At 43.7% G+C, this 21,767-nt stretch overlaps 1 protein-coding gene and 1 long non-coding RNA gene across 4 annotated transcripts in view; one reads left to right on the plus strand and one right to left on the minus strand.

The window, feature by feature from the left end:
* The window catches only part of LOC128345013 (uncharacterized), a 29,672-nt gene extending 12,787 nt beyond the window's left edge, over nt 1-16,885 (plus strand). Inside the window, exons 2-3 of the long non-coding RNA XR_008316182.1 lie at nt 12,706-12,913; nt 13,491-16,885. This is a non-coding gene — a long non-coding RNA (uncharacterized LOC128345013). The remainder of the gene's footprint in view (nt 1-12,705; nt 12,914-13,490) is intronic.
* The window catches only part of GRM2 (glutamate metabotropic receptor 2), a 136,076-nt gene that overhangs the window by 107,252 nt on the left and 7,057 nt on the right, over nt 1-21,767 (minus strand). The gene's annotated exons all lie outside the window — the stretch shown is intronic.

The following is a 21,767-nucleotide window of genomic DNA, read 5'->3' on the forward strand; positions in this document are numbered from 1 at the left end:
ATTCTTCGTGCAGAGTTTCAAGGACCGCTACATTCTTCATGCGCAGTTTCCCGGACCAGCAGTTAGTAAAGGGGTTTCAAGTCTGTCTATCTAGCTATCTATCTATCTATCTATCTATCTATCTATCTATCTATCTATCTATCAGACTTCTGTACTGCCCAAAACTTGCATCTCTGGGCAGTTTAGAATGAAAATAATATAAGCATTAAAATAATTAAATTTGGAATCTTTTGCAAACATGGAATATTAGGGGTTCTTAACCTTGGGTCCCTCAGTTAAACTCCCATAACCCCCAACAACAATGGCATTTGGCCATTATGGCTGGGGATTATGGGAGTAGAAGTCCACCAACGTCTGGGTACCCAAGGTTGAGAACCCCTGAATCTAAAAGCCTGGGTGAACAAATTTGTCTCCAGTATGTCTGGAGTGGAGGTGCTTGTGATTACTCAATGGAGAGGGGATGTTGGGCCATTAGAAAAATTCAAAAGCTACATGGGGCCAATGAAAACAACATAAAAGCAAGCCCCACTGATGCAAGAGGGAAACAGCGTTCCCTCTCAAGGCGCCTCGACCACAACAGGCAGCTTCAATCAACCAACCTTTGGCTGCAAACAATGAGCATGCAAGAACCAGCAGCCCTTCAAGTGGCGCCCACTGCCATACTTTTTCCTCCATGCCCCCGCACCGCATACAGTTTGAAGCTGTAAAGATAGGGAATAAGATAGCTGTAGGAAGATCTCAGCAGCACGTGGAGGCAAGGCACAAGAAGGGTCCCATGCCTCCGTGATACTCTTCCTCTTCCGTGCCATGTGCAAAACTGAGGAAGTGAGTGCCTTGATTTCAGTTGGGGGGGGGGGTTGACTCCCAGTCAGGGACCGGCACTCAACCCTTCGGGGACCGGCAGCGGTCCAGGGACCGGTGGTTGAGAAACACTGCTCTAGATGGTTAATTACAAATTGTAAGTCTGCATCCTCCTTGACTTCCAAGGCACTAGTCACGCTATCAAAGTAATGTGGCAAATGTTTCAACAGCAATCCTATCAAAACTGCATCTGGCATGAATACTTCTTGAGCTTGCAGTTGCCTAGATATTTCTAACATTTCTTTTATGTGCTTGGGCAGACTTTCTCCTTCTCTAAGTCTGTTATTGTTCAGTTTTCTTACTAGATGCACTTTGGAAACCACAGACTTCTTTTTATATAATCCCTTCAAATCTCTTCCCCACATATTCTTTGCTCTTAGGTACACTCAGATTGGGTCACTCACCTCCAAGCAAATCATTCCTGATGCCTTTTCATCTGCTCTGTCCCATTCTTTCTGCTCTTTTCCTGCATCTGCAGGATACTGGGTGTGCAGAACACTGCCAAGTCCATGGCCACTGTGTAAACAGGATGCTGGACTAGGTAGGCCTTGGGTCTGATCTTGCAGGGCTGTACTTATGTTCTTATGTTCATGATTCTTGAGGAGCATCTCCATCTTGAAAGATCAGAGCTTGTACTCGGGGCTTTGCAACTTTTCAATCATCTGGAATCCTTGTACTATCTCCATTTTCAAAGCTTTTCTCTTCACTTTGCTTTCTATTTAACTCTCTAGGTTTTTCTCTTTTATTCACTGGCTTCTGGGCCTCATAACCCTTTATAGGGGCAGAATGGCAATTCAGTCCCCAAATAGCAGAGAGAAAATAAAAGGCAATATAAATCTCTCCTAAGAGTTAAACAGGAAATTGCTATGAAAGAGCGATGGGCGGCAATTATAAAAGCTGGCAAAGCAAGAGGTCTTGAGACAGTTCTTTAGTATTGAAGAACTACAAGGATTTATTTAAAGAAAAGGTTATAAACAAATGTGAAAAAGCATGCAGCTTAATTTCAGCTGTAGCTCATGGCTGAAGAGAAAGATCAAAACAAACAGCCATCCCTGGAGAAACTAAACCTAGAAGAACAAAGAGGGAGGAGTCTACCCCCCCCCGGAGACATTGCAGTTGAGAACTGATGCTACCAGGGTCCTAGCTCCAACAAAAAACAACCCTGAAGTTCAGGAGCATACTCGGCCTTACTTTTCTAAACAAGCCAATCTGCCTTTTGGCCATGAGATGGCAACACGCGTGAATGTTCAGAATCTTACATATTTGCCAGGGAAGAAGACAATTACTGGAACCCTAAGTTTCACCTCCAGCATAATAGCTAGACACTAAGGTGGTATATTAATAGATCTGACTCCCTGTTTTGATCCTAATGTGGCATAGTAATGTATTTTCATAGAGAGAGAGAGAGAAGTTTTTAAAAGGAGAATATCCTGACAGTCCAGAAAGAGAAAAGGCAATGGAAAGAATTAAGCAACAACATGGACACAATTTCACACCCAACTCTGTGGAGCAAAATGACATTGCATCTATCTGGCCTGTGGTTTTATGTCTACTTCCGATTCAGTGTCCTCTCTTAATGCTTCTCCCCACCCATTTCTTTAGCAGAAATGGATTTCTACTTGAACTCAAACAGCAGAGACTGTACTTGTGCTGAATCTTCTCAGCAGCTACTCTTAAGCCATCCTCTGGCCAGATAGTCACAACATAGCAGCAGAAGACCCCAGCGGGATCATATCAAAGGCCCATCAAGTCTAGCATCCTGTTTCCAACAGGGACCAGTGAGATGCTGCCTGGAAGACCACAAGCACGGCATAGAGGTGACCTCAGCTGTTCCAGTTGGCCTTCATAACCCTATATTGTTGTAAACTGCCCAGAGACATGAGTTTGGGGCAGCATACAAATATACTAAAGAAACAAAGTAATAACATTTTTGGGGTCACACTGCTCACTCTTTAGTCTGCAATATACTTGAATGCTATATTTCAGGATGCTAGATTTAGCAGGCCAGTCATAAGAACAACCTTCCTGGATCAGTCCCAAGACCTATCTGGTCCAGCATCCTGTTTCACTTAGTGGCCCACCAGTTGCCTCTGGGAAGCCCACAGGCAAGAGGTGAGGGCACGCCCTCTCTCCTGCTGTTGCTCCCTGAAACTGGTATTGAGAGGCCGTGCACTGAGTTGACACTTTCAACGAGCTGTCCACCATGACCCCAAGATCTCTCTCCTGGTCAGTCACTGACAGCTCAGATCCCATCTGCATATATGTGAAGTATATGTGAAGTTTGCCCCAATATGCATCACTTTACATTTGCTTACATTGAACTGCAATTGCCATTTGGTCACCCACTTCTCCAGTTTGGAGAGATCATGTTGGAACTCCTCATTATCTCTTTTGGATTTCACTACCCTAAATAGTTTAGTGTCATCTGCAAATCTGGCCACTGCATTGCTTATCCCAACTTCTAGATAATTCATGAACAAGTTAAAGAGCACTGGTCCCAGTACAGATCCCTGGAGGACCCCACTTTCTACTTCCCTCCATTGTGAAAATTGTCCATTTATTCCTACCCTCTGTTTCCTGTCCTTCAACCAGTTACTAGTCCACACATGAACCTGTCCCCATATCCCTTGACTGCTAAGTGTACTCAAGAGCTTTTAGTGGGGAACTTTGTCAAAAGCTTTTTGGAAGTCCAAGTATCACCATTATCCACATGCCTGTTGACACTCTCAAAGAACTCCAGCTGATTAGTGAGGCAAGATTTGCCCTTGTAGAAACCATGCTGGTTCTGCTTCAGCAAGGCCCAGTCTTTTATGTGTTTAACAATTTTGACCTTAAGTATGCTTTCCATCCACTTACTCAGCACCAAAGCTAAGCTAACCGGCCTGTAATTTCCTGGATCCCCCCTGGATCCATTTGAAAATCAGAGGTACATTAGCTACTTTCCAGTCCTCTGGTACAGAGCCTGATTATAAGGACAAGTTACATATTTTTGCTAGGAGATCGGCAATTTCACATTTGAGTTCCTTCAGAACTCTTGGTTGGATGCCATCTGGCCCTGGTGATTTGTTAATTTTTAGTTTTTCAAGACAGTTTAGAACATCCTCTCTCATCACATCAAATTGCCCCAGTTCTTCAGCCTCCATGCCTGAGAAGCTCATTTCCAGAGTGGGAATATGGTCAGTATCCTCTGCCGTTAAGACAGATGCAAAGAACTCATTCAGCTCCTCTGCAACCTCCATATCCTCCTTAATAATCCCTCTCATGCCCTCATCACCTTAGGGTCCAACTGCCTCCCTGGCAGGTTTTCTGCTTCTGATATGTTTAAAGAAGTTTTAGTCATTCTAAGCAACCTTCTATTCCCTTCCCTGCCTCATCTGCATCGCACAGATCTCCAAGAGTTTAGCAGCCCTTGAGCACTCACAGTGGTTCTCCTTTGACAAACAGCCTCTGCAAGAGGATATTGCTTCAGTGGAGGCATGTGGTTGCATTGCTAAGTTTTTGAAGACTTAATAGTATTAAGATGACACGGCTATTGCCGTTTAAGAGTGTTAACATCCCAGTAATTATCTCCCACTTCAGCACATTATCTAGCCACAGTGAGCCCAACACCTGTTGGATCACTCATCCTAACTACAACTTAATAGGGTCAATTTCCTTAATTTCTGTCTGTTGAGGTCCCACAATGCAACAGAAGAGTAGGCCTTGTTTTAAAGGATTGCCTGGGTGGGAGGAATACAAAGTGCTGCTGCACAATTTACTGATACGATTGACTGTGATAAAATAGAGTTAATTCCCTCCCATGTGAAAGGGGATTGTTTTCATCATATCTTGAGCTATCCTGGTTCCAGAACTTTATGGAGGAGTCTACAGGTGCAGGGCTGCACTTCCATGCAAATAAACATAAACTAAGAAAAAAAGACTTTTTCAGAGTACAGTGATTTAGAAATTACTCTGAGAACTCCCTCCCTTCCCCCCGCCCCCTGCCACACACACACCCCTTTTCGGGAATCAGGGCGGGGGATGCTTAGAATGATATGCATAGGGATTATTTGGATTTTGGAGTGCCATCTCAATAGTAATGGCTACTAATTTCAGCCTGATTTATATAACTTATGTTTGGGTTTCAGCCTCTTTTGCTCCATGGGCTTTGGTGATTATGATAGCCAATGGCTAGAAATGGATGGACCCAAGTTCAAATCTCACGCACCAAGTAGTGTTGAACAAGTCCCAATCTCTCTCAGATTCCTGTCTGTAAAATGGATACAACAGTCGCCACCTTACAGGGTGTTGTGATAACAAATACTCAAAAATTATTTTAAAAACCAGTTGCCCATTAAAAAGAGGAATAATAATTTACAACTGCCTGATCTTAAACATGTTTGCTCGGAAATAAGCTCTACTAAGTCCAGTGGAACACTGTGGTTTAGAATGGCAGCCTAAATTGTCTAAAATCTAATGACTTTGACATAGTTCCGCTATATGGTCCTCAGTGCCTGTGGTTCTCATCTGTGCAGAGGAGGAATTTACATTCAGGTTACTACTACTACTATGAATATTTATATACCGCTTTTCAACAAAGGTTCCCAAAATGGTTTACACAGAGAAAGAAAAATAAATAAAGATGGATCCCTGTCCCTAAAGTGCTCACAATCTAAAAAGCACTAGCAACAGCCACAGAGTGATGCTTTGTGGGGCTGGATAGGGCCGGTTGCTCTCCCCCTGCTAAATAAAAAGAGAATCACCTCTCTAAAAAGGTGCCTCTTTGCTCAGTTAGCAGGGGAAACTGAGCTGCCCATGTAGTAGATGGTGCCTGTGTAGTTACAGAGATACCCATGTGGTAGGTATCTACAATTAAATCTTCCCAGCTGTGAAATAATCTTCTATAGATTATTAATTCTAGCACTCTTTTAATTGGAATACAGAGGACTCAATCAGGACATTTTGTTGTGCTGCCTGAAGACTCTTCCCTGAAGAGTTAAATACCTCAATTGGCAAGGAAGACGAAACAGTCACAGGAGCCAATCATGTCTGAGGAGGCACCACAGTTAAGTTGCCAGCTTCAAACCCAGAGGTAGGAGGCACAGCCTTTTCTGGAGACCAACTTTGATGCCAGCTTTCTCTTCTGGTGCCAAGCTGCCAACCTTTCTCTCTTCTCACAAGCAGGGGCAGAGAAAGGAAGATCTTGCCTCTCTTTTTCTGCTTCCACAGAGCATAAGAGGGCCAGGGCCAGGTTTAGGGGCAGGCATGGTTGAGAATCTATCTATGTGGTCGCTAAGAGCTGACACCAACTTGATGGCACTTAATCAATCAATCAGTTGCAGGCAACTGTCTGCAATTCTGAGCTGGGGGGATGTTATGCATTTGAGTTATTCCTAAAGTTAGAAGGCTTCTATAAAATTAGAAGACACAAATTTGGTTCAATCAATCAATCAATTTATTTCAGTCATTGACCAAAAATATTACATTACACAATAGCCAATTGCAATTTACATAAAATGGGACAAAACTTGGCCACTACATTTGTATACTTAATATAATTAAAATTTGCAAATAAAAAGACTAAATAAAATTCATCTGAATGTCTTGGAAACCTCTCAAGCAAAGGAGCAATAAGACTTAAACGATCATCTTTGTAAAGTCCTCAATATAGGATAACATGCTCAATAGATTCAATAACACCCATTCCACAAGGGCAAAGGCGAGATGTATATGGCACTCCTCTAAACCTCCCAAAAAGGACCACTGAGGGTAGCACATTTAAACGCGCTAGGGAGAGTGATGTTAATTAAATAAGTAGCCGGTTTACTACTGAAAATCTGATCTCCTAAGATTGAGCCTTTTGGAATGTTAGCAACTTTGATTTATTTGCATATATATGGCATGAATAAATATGGATTCACAGATTGACACATGCAAATGCACTGTCTACTATGACATGATTTTTCATGTTTGCAGATCATGCATCAAAGTCACAAGAGGGGCTACAAGTGCAAATAAGATACCCAAAAAGTGAACAAATGAAAGCGGGCACTATTGGTTTAAGACGGGCTCTGTGGGGAGCTCTTGGGGTCAATTGGGGTGGAAGAGTGAAGTGGAAGAACATTGTGGTCGTCCCCCCCGGGGGGGGGCAAAACACTTCTCAAACATAAACAAAGTTTGATTATACAAAGGCTTGCGATCATGATTGTGCAAAGGCTTGCAAGCCTACCATCACGGTATGGTGTTCGCCTCTTCAGACTAACACTGCAGTAACCATGAGCTGCACAGCGGGGAGGTGAGTGACAGGCTGGGGCAGGGCTTCCGGACCCAGATCCTCTACTCATGTAGAATGCCTTTTTTCACAAACAACCTGAATAGTGCTGTCCTACCTCAAGGCACACTGGAAGACAAGAGGAGAAGGTCGGGACAGAACATCCATGACCTAAATACACAATTCCGAAGATGTTTAAAGTGACTTCATTTAAGTCACCTCCAATACATCTGCTTCGGAGGGTGCTGGGAGTTGGAACTCAGGCTGGTTATACGGGCAGAGACCACTGCTGTGAGCCTAATCAGGGGCCGGTAGAAGCCAGGACTCCCTGCAATGAAGACAGTAGTCCTCTTTTGTATGCAAGATCAAGTAAAATGCAGCTATATCACATTTAAATGTAAGTATCTCTTGCTTGTCAGTTATTGCAATACCTTTGCACTCACTGGACAGACCACTAGAAGGCTTGAGCAGACCAGCAGCCATACTTCTAATTGGGTAAAATACAACCTGCACATTTTGCCTTATAACGCTGCAAGTAAAAGGGGTAGAAACACACTCTCTCTCTCTCTCTCTCTCTCTCTCTCTCTCTCTCTCTCTCTCTCTCTCTCTCTCTCTCACACACACACACACACACACACACACACACACACACAAACACACACACCTCTGAACAGATCAGAGAAGTGGCCTGAAATATCCATGAGAGGCAGCCAGTTCCCCTTTGACTGCCATTCTGGGGTGAGGACTTCTACAGTGCAGAGCTGCAGATGGAATATTCACAGGATGCGTCTGTGCTCTTAACAAGTGTCGCTTGCTGCAGGGATCCTCTCCCGCCAAGGGTGGCCTCTGGCGTGTGTCCCACTCACACCATTCTGACTCTTCCCATCATATCCTTAACCCTTCCCCATCCTGGTTCTCTCCTGGAAACTAGAGCAGAATGGCTGTCCTAGGGCTGTCATGGAGCAGAAAGCTGAATGAGAAAATAGGACAGAGCCAGTTTTCTTGAATTAAATATTTGCTGACGCCCCCGCCCCCCCGCCGACCTTCCCCTTGTGAATGGCATGATGGTGCAATCAGGCATGCCCTGGCAATCCATGCAGAATTGTTAGTCTATTGCATTTCATAAATATGGCTGAGCATAACTGCTTAAGGGACAGGAGACTGGATCTGATGAGCTTTAATGGAAGTGATGGCAGCGAAATGGGGAAGGAAAGAGAGATGCCAAAGGGGCTCAAAGGAAGCATGCACGTTCAGGCCTGTGGAGGGCTCGGATGGGGCTGAGAGACACAATCATTGAGTGTGGAGAGGACTGCTGCAGCCCCTGATTAGGCTCCCGGCCATGGTTCCTGCCCCTCTGGCCGGCCTCAGTTCCATTATCCAGAGCAGATGCATGGGAGGTGCCCGAGACTGCCTTGTGCCCGTGCTGAGAGAGCCCTGTCTGCTTTTGACATCTTGGAGAGAATAACCCTCCAGCCCACCAAGAGCCCCTCTTGGTCTCCAGACCTCCGTGGTAAGAGCTGGAGGGACTTCTCAGTTGGCCTAAGGAAGCAAGGCAATCTGGGCCAAGGGCACTGGGAGTCAATGGGCTGCTTCTCACAAGCAAAACCAGGGGATCCGGAGCACCCAGCCAGACTCCTCCCAAGCCTGCTGCACACCCTGGAGAAACAGCACGTGTGGGAGGAGGAGGAGGGGGACAGAACCGTCTGCTCAGCCTGATCAGGGTATGATGGCAGCAGCCAATCCACATTGTGTACCCAGCAGCACTGTGTCAAGGGGGGGTGGGAAAGCACCTTCTGCACTGTCTGGTCCAGATCAGGGCTAGTTCAGAATCACCCCCGCCCCTAGTGTTTGCCGACACACCGCTGGCTCTTGGGAGCGTGCACAGAGTTTGGAGGCAGAGCCTGGCTGGGAGCTCCTCCTACTCTGATTTGGGGTATGATAATCTGTCTGATGTTTTTATTTCTGTGGCCAGATCAACTTGCAGGGCGAAACTCCAGCTTTGCAGAAATCCCCATAAAGACACTTTATGGAATTATGTATCCCACCAACTTATTGTCCAGAACCAAAGACTCCTGTGGAAACATATCATGAGCTGCAGATTGCCAGATTATCTGCATATTTAATTTGCATATAATTAACTTAACCTGCATGGAATTTTAATGCACTTAATGGATGCCAGGCCATGATTGATGCTGCTGCTGCTGTGCTGCTTATTTGGTGGCAGAGGAGCCAGAGAGCAGTGATTCTGTAATCTGGGCAGCATTTCCATATCAGGAAATAATCTCTAGGAAGGAGGATGTGTCCCATCTCGCCAGCAGTGTACTCCAGCTATTTGGGTTGACCATATTTGAACCATTAGCCTTGGAAAGGACATGCTTCAGCTTCTCAACATCATAAGATGCATGAAGGCATGAGATCGGAAAAAGAAGTGCTCCTTATTGTCCTTTTGTAGACAGAGGCCATCCCAGTATGGTGCCTCTTTGTGAGGCAAAGAAGATTTGAAATGGTTCTGTTTTTCATTGCTAAAATAAATCAATGTGAACCTCTCCAAAGTAAGTGTAAAAAAACAATGTGTGTGGACATGCTGTAACTCAGCCAAAGTGAAATTTGGTGCAGGGGTGTGTGTGAGATTGTCTCCAGACAGCCTAATCTCCCCATCCCGCCCCCGCCCCCAACCGCCCACTTCTGGAAACTCTGGCTTCTGTGGAAACAAGGCTAAGTCATTAACCAGCATTTGGTAGGAAGAGGGAAAATTGGCTTATGCTCTGCATAGATCAAACAACTGCCACATGCAGATCTTGAACTAGTGCAAATGTTGCCTAAAGAACTCTATAAAATGCCTTCTTCCTCCCCCACTGCCCCCAGACATGCTTGCTTGGTCTTCTGCAAGACGACTTTTCATGTGAGCTGGGTGGCACACACACTGCCTGTCATTCTGAGAGAGCCTGCCCAGCTGAGCACCTTGCTGAGTGCTCAAACTCTTTATCTAATCTGACTCACTGGACTGGAGTCCAGAACCACCGGGCTGGACTGAAATAACTCTTCTTGAGCATTGCTTGTTTGTGGGGAGACCTGCCCTGGACAATCTTGGTACTAAAAATCCTCAGGGTTCTCCTGCCATGGACTAATTCCTGTGACTGCCTGCCTGAGAGTCCCCTGAACTTTGGAGCAAAATCCTTAAGCCACAGAGGCCAGGCCAGTCCTACTCAGGCTTGCCATGGCTTAGCCTCTGCACCTGACTGCCTGGGAGACCCAGTGCTCCCTCCCCTTTGCTAGCTGTGGTTATGCAGAGTGCCACAGACACTGGAGTTTGGTGCCAAGCTGGGACCTTGCTTTCCAGTGGAGGTTTTCCACCTTGGAAAAACCTCCAAAGCTTCTCCAGTGGAAGTCATCCCTTTTGGGCAGTGCATGAGAAACAGCAGACCGAGGACAAGTATCAAAACTGCTCTTGATCATCTCTCTCATGCCTATCTTTGTCTCCCTCATCTCTCCACTTCCTCCTTGCTCCCACATTCTGATGCCCGCCAACCACCATCCTATCACTACCTAAAATCCCCACCCTCCTTATTTGATCCAGAAGCTGCCTTCACTCCGTCTGCAATGGCAAACGTACCAGGCTTTCCAACTACCATATTTTACATTGTGTTTCTGCAGTTCACTGGTCAACTTTATCTCTCATTTTCAAAAGCCTTGCCTCTGAGTCTGTTGCTCTTCTGGGGTACCCAGAAGATGAGAATTGAGTGTGAGTGTGAGTGTGTGTGTGTGTGTGTGTGTGTGTGTGTGTGTGTGTAGAGACAGTGGTCTGTTTTTTAATTCATGCTTGCAAATTAGGGTTTGAGAAAAAATTTCCCTAAGTTAAGCTAAAAGCATAGGTGCACACATGTGTAGTCTATCATGTGTGTGAGCAAGTTGGTAACAAGACTGGACCAGTGCCACAGCCAAGCAAAGTTGGCACAAGACCCAACCTTGGCCAATGATCCAAATGGCTCCCTAGTAGGACTCTAATGGGATTCCATTCCTACCTCCTTAGAGAGTGCCTTCTTCCACATAATTCCCACTACATGTTAAGGTCATCTGAAGAGGCCCCTCTCCAGTTACCACCAATACGTCTGGTGGTGACTCAGAGGCGGGCCTTCTCTGTAGCCGCTCTTGGGCTGTGGAATGCACTCCCTGCAGAAATCTGTAATTTGAATGCTTTATTGGCTTGCAGGAGAGCCCTCAAAACACATCTGTTTGGCCTGGCCTTCCAGGGTTTTTAAATGGTTGTAAATGGTTTTAATGTTGTAACCTGGTTTTTAAACTGTTCTGATTGTTTAATAATTGTTGTTTTATGGTGTTTTATAATCTCTGTTTTAACTGTTAATTGATTTTAATTGTTTTAATTGTAAACCGCCCTGAGCCATTTTGGAAGGGGGGTATAGAAATTGAATCAACAAACAAATAAATAAAACAAATACTTCCTGCTTCAGGCTTGCTTGGGGCTGTTACTCCAGTCAGCAGCAGCTGATAGAAGACAGAGAATATTCATTGTTGTAGTAATAACAGCAGTCAGTGTGAAGCCATTTTTTGTCCACCCAGTGAGAGAGTATCAAGGTGGGAAAAGTTCTTGCCCAAGCCTCAGGATGCTTAATGCTGAATCTGTAGTAACAGTAGACTCTGAGAAATAGTAAGTACTTGAGAGCTGAGGGTAGGAAGAGTTAGATGGATGCCTAGAAGCTGTGATGTCAGTTAATATCTTTTGTGGATGCTTTGACTGGATCATTGGAATAAGTCACGCTGGTGGGTTTTTTGTTGTTGTTTTTTTGAAATGTTGGGAAAAGTGCAAAACTGTAAATGGTGTGTAGAAATGCAGGGTGTGAGCTAGCTCCTATCCTCATTTAAAAAAAAAAACCCTTTGTTCTGAAGGGCTAGAAAAATAGGCTAAGAATCAGTGCTTATTGGACCAGCAGCTACTGGCAAAAAATTATGCAAGATCTCAAGAGAAAAGCAGAGAGATTGGGGCCAGTGTGTGTGTGTCAGTGGGAAGGAATTTTGCACATGTGGGAAGAGAAAGAAAGGACTGGATCATCCTCTTAATTGGTAGATTGGAAAAACAAAGAGGAGGCAAAAGAGAGCAGCATTTGCTTATATTGCTGAATGTTTGACGAATGTGTGCCTAAATTCTTAGGGGCAAATTTGTATATTAGCAAACTGTAAATATAATAAGGGCAGCAACTGAATATGTGGAGGATTGTTAGCATGGCTGTCCACCAATTCAAGATTATATTTAGCTGAGTGACCATCTGTCTTGTAGTCAACTGATTATGCTTAAATAAATGTGCATCATACTAAGACCTCAAAATAGGTCCTTTTTGGAGGATACTGAAGGAAGTGTGGGATAACTTGCAGTGTAATAAACAAAAGCTGCCACTCATTGTTTGGAGAAACCAAATTTTCATATTTTTGTTCCAGTATTGCGACAGGACTGCACTGTTCCAGCACCCAAGCTACAAAGACTTCAATAAATAAATAGTTTTGTATGATTAAGTGACTAATGTACCTATTCAATAGATTAAAGCTTGTGGCCCTCATTGCTGCTATTCTAACCACTGCAGGATTGCTATGCACTGATTCCTTAATGGCACCAAGACCGAGAGGCAATTCTTCTATCTATCCTGACAGTGGAAAGAGAAGACATCCTGTTTGTCCTATTATTGTTCTATATCACATATGGAATGCTGGCTGGTTAAATTATCAACTCTGACAACCTGATGTTGGGATATATACTAAGAGAGCTGATGCATAAAGCTTAAGACTGTAGAGGTGAGCCCCAAATAGCCTGGAGTAGGGAACATGACAGTATCTAGCATGCAGAGAGAGCAGGCCAGGCGGCTTCTAAGAGATAGCAAACATCTTCTAAGAGACAGATGGGATAAAGGTGAAGGACTGCCTTGCTGGATTCCCTGGGAATAGCTGCTGCAGGTAGTGATGCTGAGATGCCCCAAAGGGTAGTACGTGCAAACTTTATGCCCGCTCCTCTTTTAGCCCCATACTATATGGGGAGGAGCCCCTGGTGGTGCAGTGGTAAAACTGCCGCCCTGTAACCAGAAGGTTGCAAGTTCGATCCTGACCAAGGGCTCAAGGTTGACTCAGCCTTCCGAGGTCGGTAAAATGAGTACCCAGAATGTTGGGGGCAATATGCTAAATCATTGTAAACCGCTTAGAGAGCTCCGGCTATAGAGCGGTATATAAATGTAAGTGCTATTGCTATTGCTATTGCTATTGCTATATATCCTTATCCCTACTGACAGAATAACCCACACAATTCAAATCATGGAATAACAGGATTGGAATGGATTGATTTTGCTTTTCTACATTTTAATGCCATTTTCTTTGATAGGCTCAAGGCAACCTTCAACAAGAACGTCTTCAAAGTTTACACATTTGTGTGTCTACACATACAAGCAGAAAACATTATACAATCCATCCCCATGCAATCCATCCCCATGCAACCGTTAAAAGAAACTTCATAAAATAGAAATGATATCATAATCAGTGAAGATTTTCACCCTAAGCATGTATTGACAACACCAGTACTAGACACATCAATTCAACCAATCACAGATGATTACCAACCATTTTGGGGGATAGAAATGCCTTACAGAACAAGTGGAGCTGAGTCACGGAATTTAATAGAACTGGGGCCACTGTCGAAAAAGTCCTGCTGTGCATAACTGCCCACTCACCTTTGCAGTGGATGGGCGGATAAGCTTAATATGGGAAGAGGTGTTGCCTCTGAAATGTGGAGTCTAGACTGTAAAAGGCTGGAAAGATCAAAACCAGCACTCTGAATTGGGCCCGGAAGTCCACAAACACAGCCAATGCAGTTAACAAAGGCTTGGCTGAAAATGTTCTCTTTTTTCTACCCCAGTTAACAATCAAGCTGCCACAGTTTGAAGCAGCTTTTGAATTCTTTTTAAGTGCAGCCCCATGCAGAGTGCATTGGAATAGTTAATCTTCAAGGTTAGGCAGAGATGATGATTGCCAAGTCTCCAGATCAAGGCAAGACCAGCCTGAAAATAACAGAATGGGAAGACAATACTGAGTCTGAACCATGATGGCTGTTACCAAAATCCCAGCAGCAAAGCTGGGCAAGGAGCAATTTCATTCCACAAATCTGCCCTACCAGAGGCAGAGAAGCCTTGTTTAGAATGGGCAACACTTCCTCTTCTCGTACCAACACGTCCATCTTGTCTAGATTCAGTCAGAGCTCATGGACTCTCATCCACTCAACCCACTTAGTCTGTTGAGGGTTGAAGGGGTCTTTGATGAGTTTAGAAAATGACTAGACAGATGCATAGATGGCTGGTCTATTGACAGCCCTTAGCCTTGATTCCTCTGAGTAGCAAACATTGGTGACAAATGGGATCTGGCACCTAGCCAGATGCCACTAGTTGCTCACAGGCGAAAAAGAGTGGGGGAGGAAATCCCACCGTGACAACGAAAAACAAATATACAAATAATATAAAGCAACCAAACACTGAAAAAAGTATTATTGCTGGATAATTATTTCACCGGATATTTTGCTGGATAATACTGCAAGACTGTGTTAAGCTCGAGGAATGGGGTACCGGTATTAATGATGTTAAGGAGGCTGATGAAGCTTTGTGGGCGAAACGGCGAATATCCAGAAGAGCCATTCGACTTTGATCCATGAAGTTTGTTTTTCTCCATTAGGGCATGCAGTGGGCTTTATCTTTGATTCATGACATCTAATTTATGGAAGCCATGCTCGACGGGTTCTCTGCAATCTGCATGTTTGTTATTTGAAACCTTCACTCCTGTGTGGATGGTATTGAGTGCCTCTCATATAAGCAAGCACCCCCCTTTCTTTTGCCCTGTTCAGCCACATCCTTATATGTTCAGTTTGCATTCTCCTAAAGGGCAAAAGGGGGTTAATTCGTTGACTGATGACGTCCACACCTCATTGAGACCACGTTTGATGCGGCTTTTTTTAATTTGGAACGTCTATTACGACATTGGACTTTGCCCATTTCATCTAGCAGCCCTATTTTTGCCTTGTTCAGTCACACCTCCTCTGGAAATCTCTGACTGTCATTGCACATGCCAAAATCTATGCATTCTGTATCAGGAGATGGCAATATTTGCATTCTGTATCATGAGATGGCAATATTTGCATTCTGTATCTTGAGATGGCTTGAGTATTACTGTATATATTATTATTCTTGTTGAATTGTTTAGCTTGGATTAATGATTTTTGCTCATTAGTGTTATTGATTATTTAATTATTGGTTCATTGTTTGTTAATATACATTTTCAGTGTTGGGCTGCTTTATATTATTTGTATATTTGTTTTTCGTTGTCATGGTGGGATTTCCTCCCCCCCTCTTTTTCACCTGTTTTATTCCGTGATTGCCCTTGTTTGTGTACTAGTCACTCACAAGCAGTGCAAGTTAGTGATGATGGACACCATCATCACTAACCTGCACAGCTTGTGAGCTACTAGTGGCATCTGGCTGGGTGTTGTTGGAGCAACGTGGTGGACTAGACTGGTCTTAGTCTGATCCAGCAAAGCCATTGTTACGTTCTTGTGTTGCTACGAACGCTTTGAAGTCTATAGGCTGTTGAATTATTATTGGTGAATGAACAAGGAACAATGAAACACACAGCTTCTAAGCAATTTGTCTTTGTGTCATAAAACTAGCACAGAGTGTGGGCCAGATTCTCTCCCGCTTTACTTCTCAACTTGATCTGTCAATTCTGTTCCAGCCAGGGGGAGATACTCTGAAGTGGAATGAATCAAGATGCCCTGATCATTTGCTATTAACTCTATGTAGGGCCCTGAGTCAAAAGAAACCTTGCTGCATTCCCAAATGCATACATTCTACTCTCTAAACTGATTTGCCTGTTGGGTATTTTAACATTTACTTTATATGTATTTTTAAATAATATGAACACCAACAGATATTAAGCCTGTTCACACAAGCAGCCTAACCCAGGCTAGGGTGGTCCAGCCCGGGTTGGCCTGTTCATATGCAGCCACTTGACTTTTAACCCTCACCTTTTGCTGAGGTTAAACGAACCTCAAGTTCATTTAACCTCAGCAGGCGATCGTAAGAACGATCACTACCAGGTTAAAAGGCTTCCCCCAGCCTGCCGCCATTTCCACCAGCAAGCCGGGGTTGGCGGCGGGGAGGATCAGCTGCACCAAGTGTGGCAGCTACTTTAATGTGAGCAGCTGCCACGTGCCTGGTGCAGCACACCCTGGGATGTGGGAGGGGGGATCCTTCCGCTCCTGGCTTCAGCTTTCACTGCTCGTGTGGGTGTGAGGTGCGGTGAAGGCACAGACAGCCACTGATCATCTGCCAGGGAAGGCAGGCAAGCAGCGGCCATGAGGTCAAGGGCCCGACCTCATTGAATCTCTCTGTTCTTTGAGAGTCTTGGTTGGAGCTCTAGCCAAGAAAACAAACAAGAGAAATCCAAAGAGGCACTGGTTTATATCAGGAACATAAGTACCACTGTGTAACAGCACATAAGAAGCCAGCAAGAAATGACTGCACCAGCAAATTACAACGTCACCAAAATGAACAGATTCTTATCAAGATGTGACTTCGAACTGGCAGTGAAAACATAACATACTGTTCAAGTGTGCTGCATTTATTTGTTTGTTTATGTATGTACTTATTTAATATATTTATATACTGCCCGGAACTCATGTCTCTGGGTGGTTTACAGTAAAACAACACACATTAAAACAAAATTAAAACATTAAAATCTAGGAGTCTAATTAAAAGCCTGGGTAAACAAATGTGTCCTAACCAACTATTAAAAAATTAACAGAGATGGGGAGGCTCTTATTTCAACAGGAAGTGTATTCCAAAGCCTCAGCACAACAATGGAGGAGGCGATCCCTGAGAAGCCACCGGACCAGCTGATGGCAACTGCAGAGAGACCTCCCCAGATGATCCGAATAGTCGGCAGGGCTCTTAATGAAGACGGCATTCTCTTAAATACCCTGGACAACATCAGAATGTTAAGAATGCTTACCAGAATGTTCTAATAGAATGTTCTCCATAAAAACTAGAAGCTGCACACCACACAAACTCAAACGCATGGCATTCTTGCTCTTCTCCCAGTCTAGGACACTGCTCTCTTCCTACTCTGCCACATCCATTGCGGTTCATATCCATGCCACTTCTGGAAGAATTAAGTCTCCTTGCTACTCTCTCAGCTTATACAGTGACCACTGGAGCATTTCCAGATGGGGCTTTTATCTCGCTTCTCCTCTGGAATGGAGGGTCTGCATTCATATATAGACCAGATTTACCCCCAAAGTCCATGAGAACTATTGGGGAGCACTCCAGACACGATTTGCATTTTTCATTGTGCGTTAAGAGCGTAGCCCAATTTATGTCCAGGGGTTTTAAAAAACCCCATTCTTTGCCTGAGTTTTGGGGGGCAAATTCAAGCACATAGTAAAGCCTCTAACCCACAATAAAGTCAGCTGTCTGGAAATGCTCCTGGGCATCACAACAGGAATGGTAAGAGTAATCTTTAATATTCCAGATGAAATGGCATCCAAGGGTGAATATTTTGATTCCATTGGTTAGAAATGCAATATCAGAACATTGCAATTTGCATGCTGGATTTCCAAGTAACAAAACCACTTTCTACAGCCATTCTATATTCAAATTTTGATATGAAAACCACTAACCAGATAACAAGTGTTATTTATGCAGTAAACCCTTGGCTTAATAGCCACTTCATGGTTCTCTCCAACAGATCCTGCCTCCTTTTACTTTACTCCTGAAAACACCTGTGGGGTGGCTTTCCCCCAAGCCAGTATCTCTCTTCTCAGAAATTGGGGCAATACTAGCATGGGGAGGAGCTACAGCAGGGGTGGGCAAACTTGGCCATCCAGCTGTTGTTGAACTACAACTCCCATCATCCCCAGCCACAATTTATTGTGGCTGGGGATGATGAGAGTTGTAGTTTTTAAAAAAACCAGCTACAGCATTGTGTCGGGTCTTCTGACTTGACCTTTGAGATGCAGGAAGAGTGGTACTGCCGCAACTCCCACGTTGCAAAGGTAATGCGAGAAAGAAGCTAGAGCTGAAACATACACGTAACTGTACTTTTACATATTCCTTTCCTGCTAGCTTTTCCTTTCCCATTGAATTATGATCACAACAGCAAATTAACTTGGACTTTGTACATTAGATTTTCAACCATGGTCTTAAACGGGGCGGAACAGGTCAAAATGGGCAGTTTCATCTTTCTTTGTCTCCTCCTCCTCCATAATGTCATAGGAAGCTATATTACCGAGTCAGACTCTTGGTCCATCTAGCTCAGTATTGTCTTCACAGACTGGTAGCAGCTCTCCAAAGTTTCAGGCAGGAATCTCTCCCAGCCCTACCTGGAGATGCCAGGGAGTGAACTTGCAAGCAGATGCTCCAGCATTAGCAATGGCCCCATCCCCTAAGGCAGGCCTACTCAACCTAGGCCCTCCAGCTGTTTTTGACCATAATCCACAATCACAGTGGCCAATAGCCAGGAATTATGGGAGTTGTAGGCCAACATCTGCAGGAGGGCCAAAGTTGAGCAGCCCTGCCCTAAGGGGGAAATCTTACAACAGACAGTGCTCACATGTAGTCACCCATCCAGATGCAAAACAGGGCAGACTCTGCTTAGCAAAGGAACAATTCGTGCTTGCTCCTGCAGCACCAGCTCTCCTCTCTGCCTAGTTAGGAACAATTTGTGAAGTGACATCATCCACATTTCTCCACCCCTTCTTCTTGCAGGGTTAGAAGCTGTAATGACATCACTTCACAGCTTTTTAGTGACTAGACATTTCTGAGGGGAAGGACTCTGTGGCACAGCTTTAAATGGCAGCCACATATCCCTTGTAATAACTAGTTCCACTCGAAGAGAAAAATCCACAGCCAACATATATTAATCCAGCCCTGGGCTTCAGTGATTCAAGTATAGATTTATTAGCTAAGGAAAAATCCTTTTAATTTAATTTGTCTGCTTGGCATTCTAATTGTTTGTAAATGTGCTTATTTGTATGTATATAATGTGACAACTCAGTTTAATCTGAGATTTTGGAATGAAACTTGAAACGTGTTCTTGGCATCATTCTTGGTTTCCAGTGCAAATATCAGTTCAGCCCATATGCAGTCCATATGCACTCATGTTCAAATTGGAGGAGGAAAATGCAAAATATGAAGCAATGCAATATATTTCTCTTGAATATTTAGATATCTGAGTGAAAAGTGATGTGCATGTTCAGGACATTCAGGATAAACTTCAGCATATGTTCTCAAGAAGGCCAGGAAAGCATAAGATCCCCATCAGTGTGTTTTCTCTCTCATGGGAAGACCAAAATATCAGGAGGCTGCTGGGCACATCCAAGTCCACAGTCTACATTTCAAGCCTGAACCTCAGCTTGATCCCACCCCACACCTCCATTTCCAAGGAGGAGAAAAATGCAACTAAAGTAAACGAAACTAAACCCCAAACAACATTTTGCAATGGTTTGCAGTGATGAAGAAGAAGCCTCTAAATAAAGCAAAGCTTCTCAAGCATGGCGCTTCACTATGATTATTTGGCATATGTCTAGAAATCAAAATACGACATCAAAAGAAGACAATTGGAATTTTTTGTTGCATTCGTGTGTTGGGGGAACCCACACTCCACTGCCCAGTAATGGAGGTTTGGGCTATGTGGCTAGAAAACACAATGGAGGAAGCATAAAGTGAAGCATGGCTTCACAGCCCTGAAGCATGGCTGGTGCTGGTGGCAGTGACCACTTTGCCATGCTCTGCCCTTCTGCAACTTGAACTCCGAGTCCTACATCTTCCCATCTCTATCCCCAAAGATGCTTCCAAGTTGCTAATGACATTTCTACTATTGTTTATTTAATTTGTTTATGTATTTAATTTATATACCACCTGACTCCAAAGACTCTAAATAAACACAACAAAAACAGAATAAAACAAACTCTGAAAACAATTAAAACATTCAGAGATTACTGAAAGCCTGGCTAAAAAAGTGTGTCTTAAGGGCTCTTTTAAAGGCTGGTAAAGATGTTAAACCACGAACATCTATAGGGAGTGCATTCCAAAGCCCATATTGTTTGATGAGCAAAGGAAAATAAAATAAATTCATGTTTCCATTTAAGTCAAACACAATTTGAAGGAGCAGTCTGTTTTACTCTTTCATTTCAGATATTTGAACAAAGTAGTGTACTACAGCTTGGATGAGCTTTCTTGCCAACACAGGGACTCTGACGATTCTTTCATTAATTAATTATTAGTCCCTACTCCAAGGAACAGAGGGCACTATACGTTGAGTTGTAGGGATGCAGACAAAGGGAAAGCTTGAAGAGGAACTCCTCATTTAAATTTGGGGTGGGGGCAGAATATGTTTTAGGATAGTTCAGTAAAATGTGGGGGGCATACCTCAAATGCTTGGGTGTTTTGTAATTTATGGAGTTATGTAATTTATCCTTACAACAACTCTGTGTGGTAGGTTGGGGGACAGAGACCATGACTGGCCCAAGATAATCCAATGAGCTTTATGGCTGAGCTGGGATTTGAATTCAGTTCTCCCCAGTGCAAGTCAAGTAAACTATGCAGACTCGGCCTTTATGTCCAGTCACTCCCAATACTATCGATATCCATCTCTTTAAAAGATGCTTCCTATGTTCATGTCTGATGCAATTTTATGGAGAATTTTAAATTTATATCAATGTCAGGTGAGTGTTAATTTTGCTGTAATTTGATTCACAGTCCAGTGGACAAATTTGAAATCCCAATCATGGAAATGCATCTGATTTTTCGTTGGGTTAGATTTTTGATCTGTAATGAATTTCAATTCATTAAAATGTGCATAAAAGGGATTCAGGACCCAGTCACAGCAGCTGGCTCCTCCAGCCTAGGTAGTCGCCACCTTGTTACACCTGAGGGATGGCTTACTGCCTGTTATACTTTGCTTTTATTTGTATTGCTTAATAACAAGTTAACAGTATAGACACACACTCGTCTTACAAATTTGGTTTTATGTATAAGCAAGCTAAATCCATCCCCAGAATGGAAAGACTGGCTAGCAATTACAAGAGGAAACCACAGAAGAACTATGAATACATAAAGATGTGATCAGACCCTTGGTCTAGCTGAACCAGTATGGTCTACTCTGATGATTAGTGGCTCTCCAAACTCTCAGGCAAAGGGGGTCTTGCCAGCTCTTCAATGAGAGATCCCAAGGACTGAATTTGGGAATTGTAGAGTGCAAAACATAGGCTCTACCACCGAGCTGTGGCTGCTTCCCAAGTGGTTAAAGCTACAGGCTCAACCCTCCTCCAGCAACTGGGACAACGGGAGATCTTCCTGACGTGAAAACAACACAGCCAACCAGCCAACAAAACAGCCAGCCAGCAAGTACGTACATGAACAGAATGTAATAAGATGCCTGATGCAAAATCCTTTGTGGCACAGGAACAACAAAGGACCATACATTGTGCATGGCCGACACGCAGATTCGCGAAGCCTTCCATATTTTGCTTTTAGCAATTTCTGAGTTTTAAATTTTTAATTGCTGCTTAGATTTTTTTGAATGGCTGTAATTTCTGAATGTGTTAGATTTTCTAATTCTT

This window comes from Hemicordylus capensis, chromosome 2 (assembly GCF_027244095.1).
Source record: "Hemicordylus capensis ecotype Gifberg chromosome 2, rHemCap1.1.pri, whole genome shotgun sequence".
Taxonomy (NCBI): Eukaryota; Metazoa; Chordata; class Lepidosauria; order Squamata; family Cordylidae; genus Hemicordylus; species Hemicordylus capensis.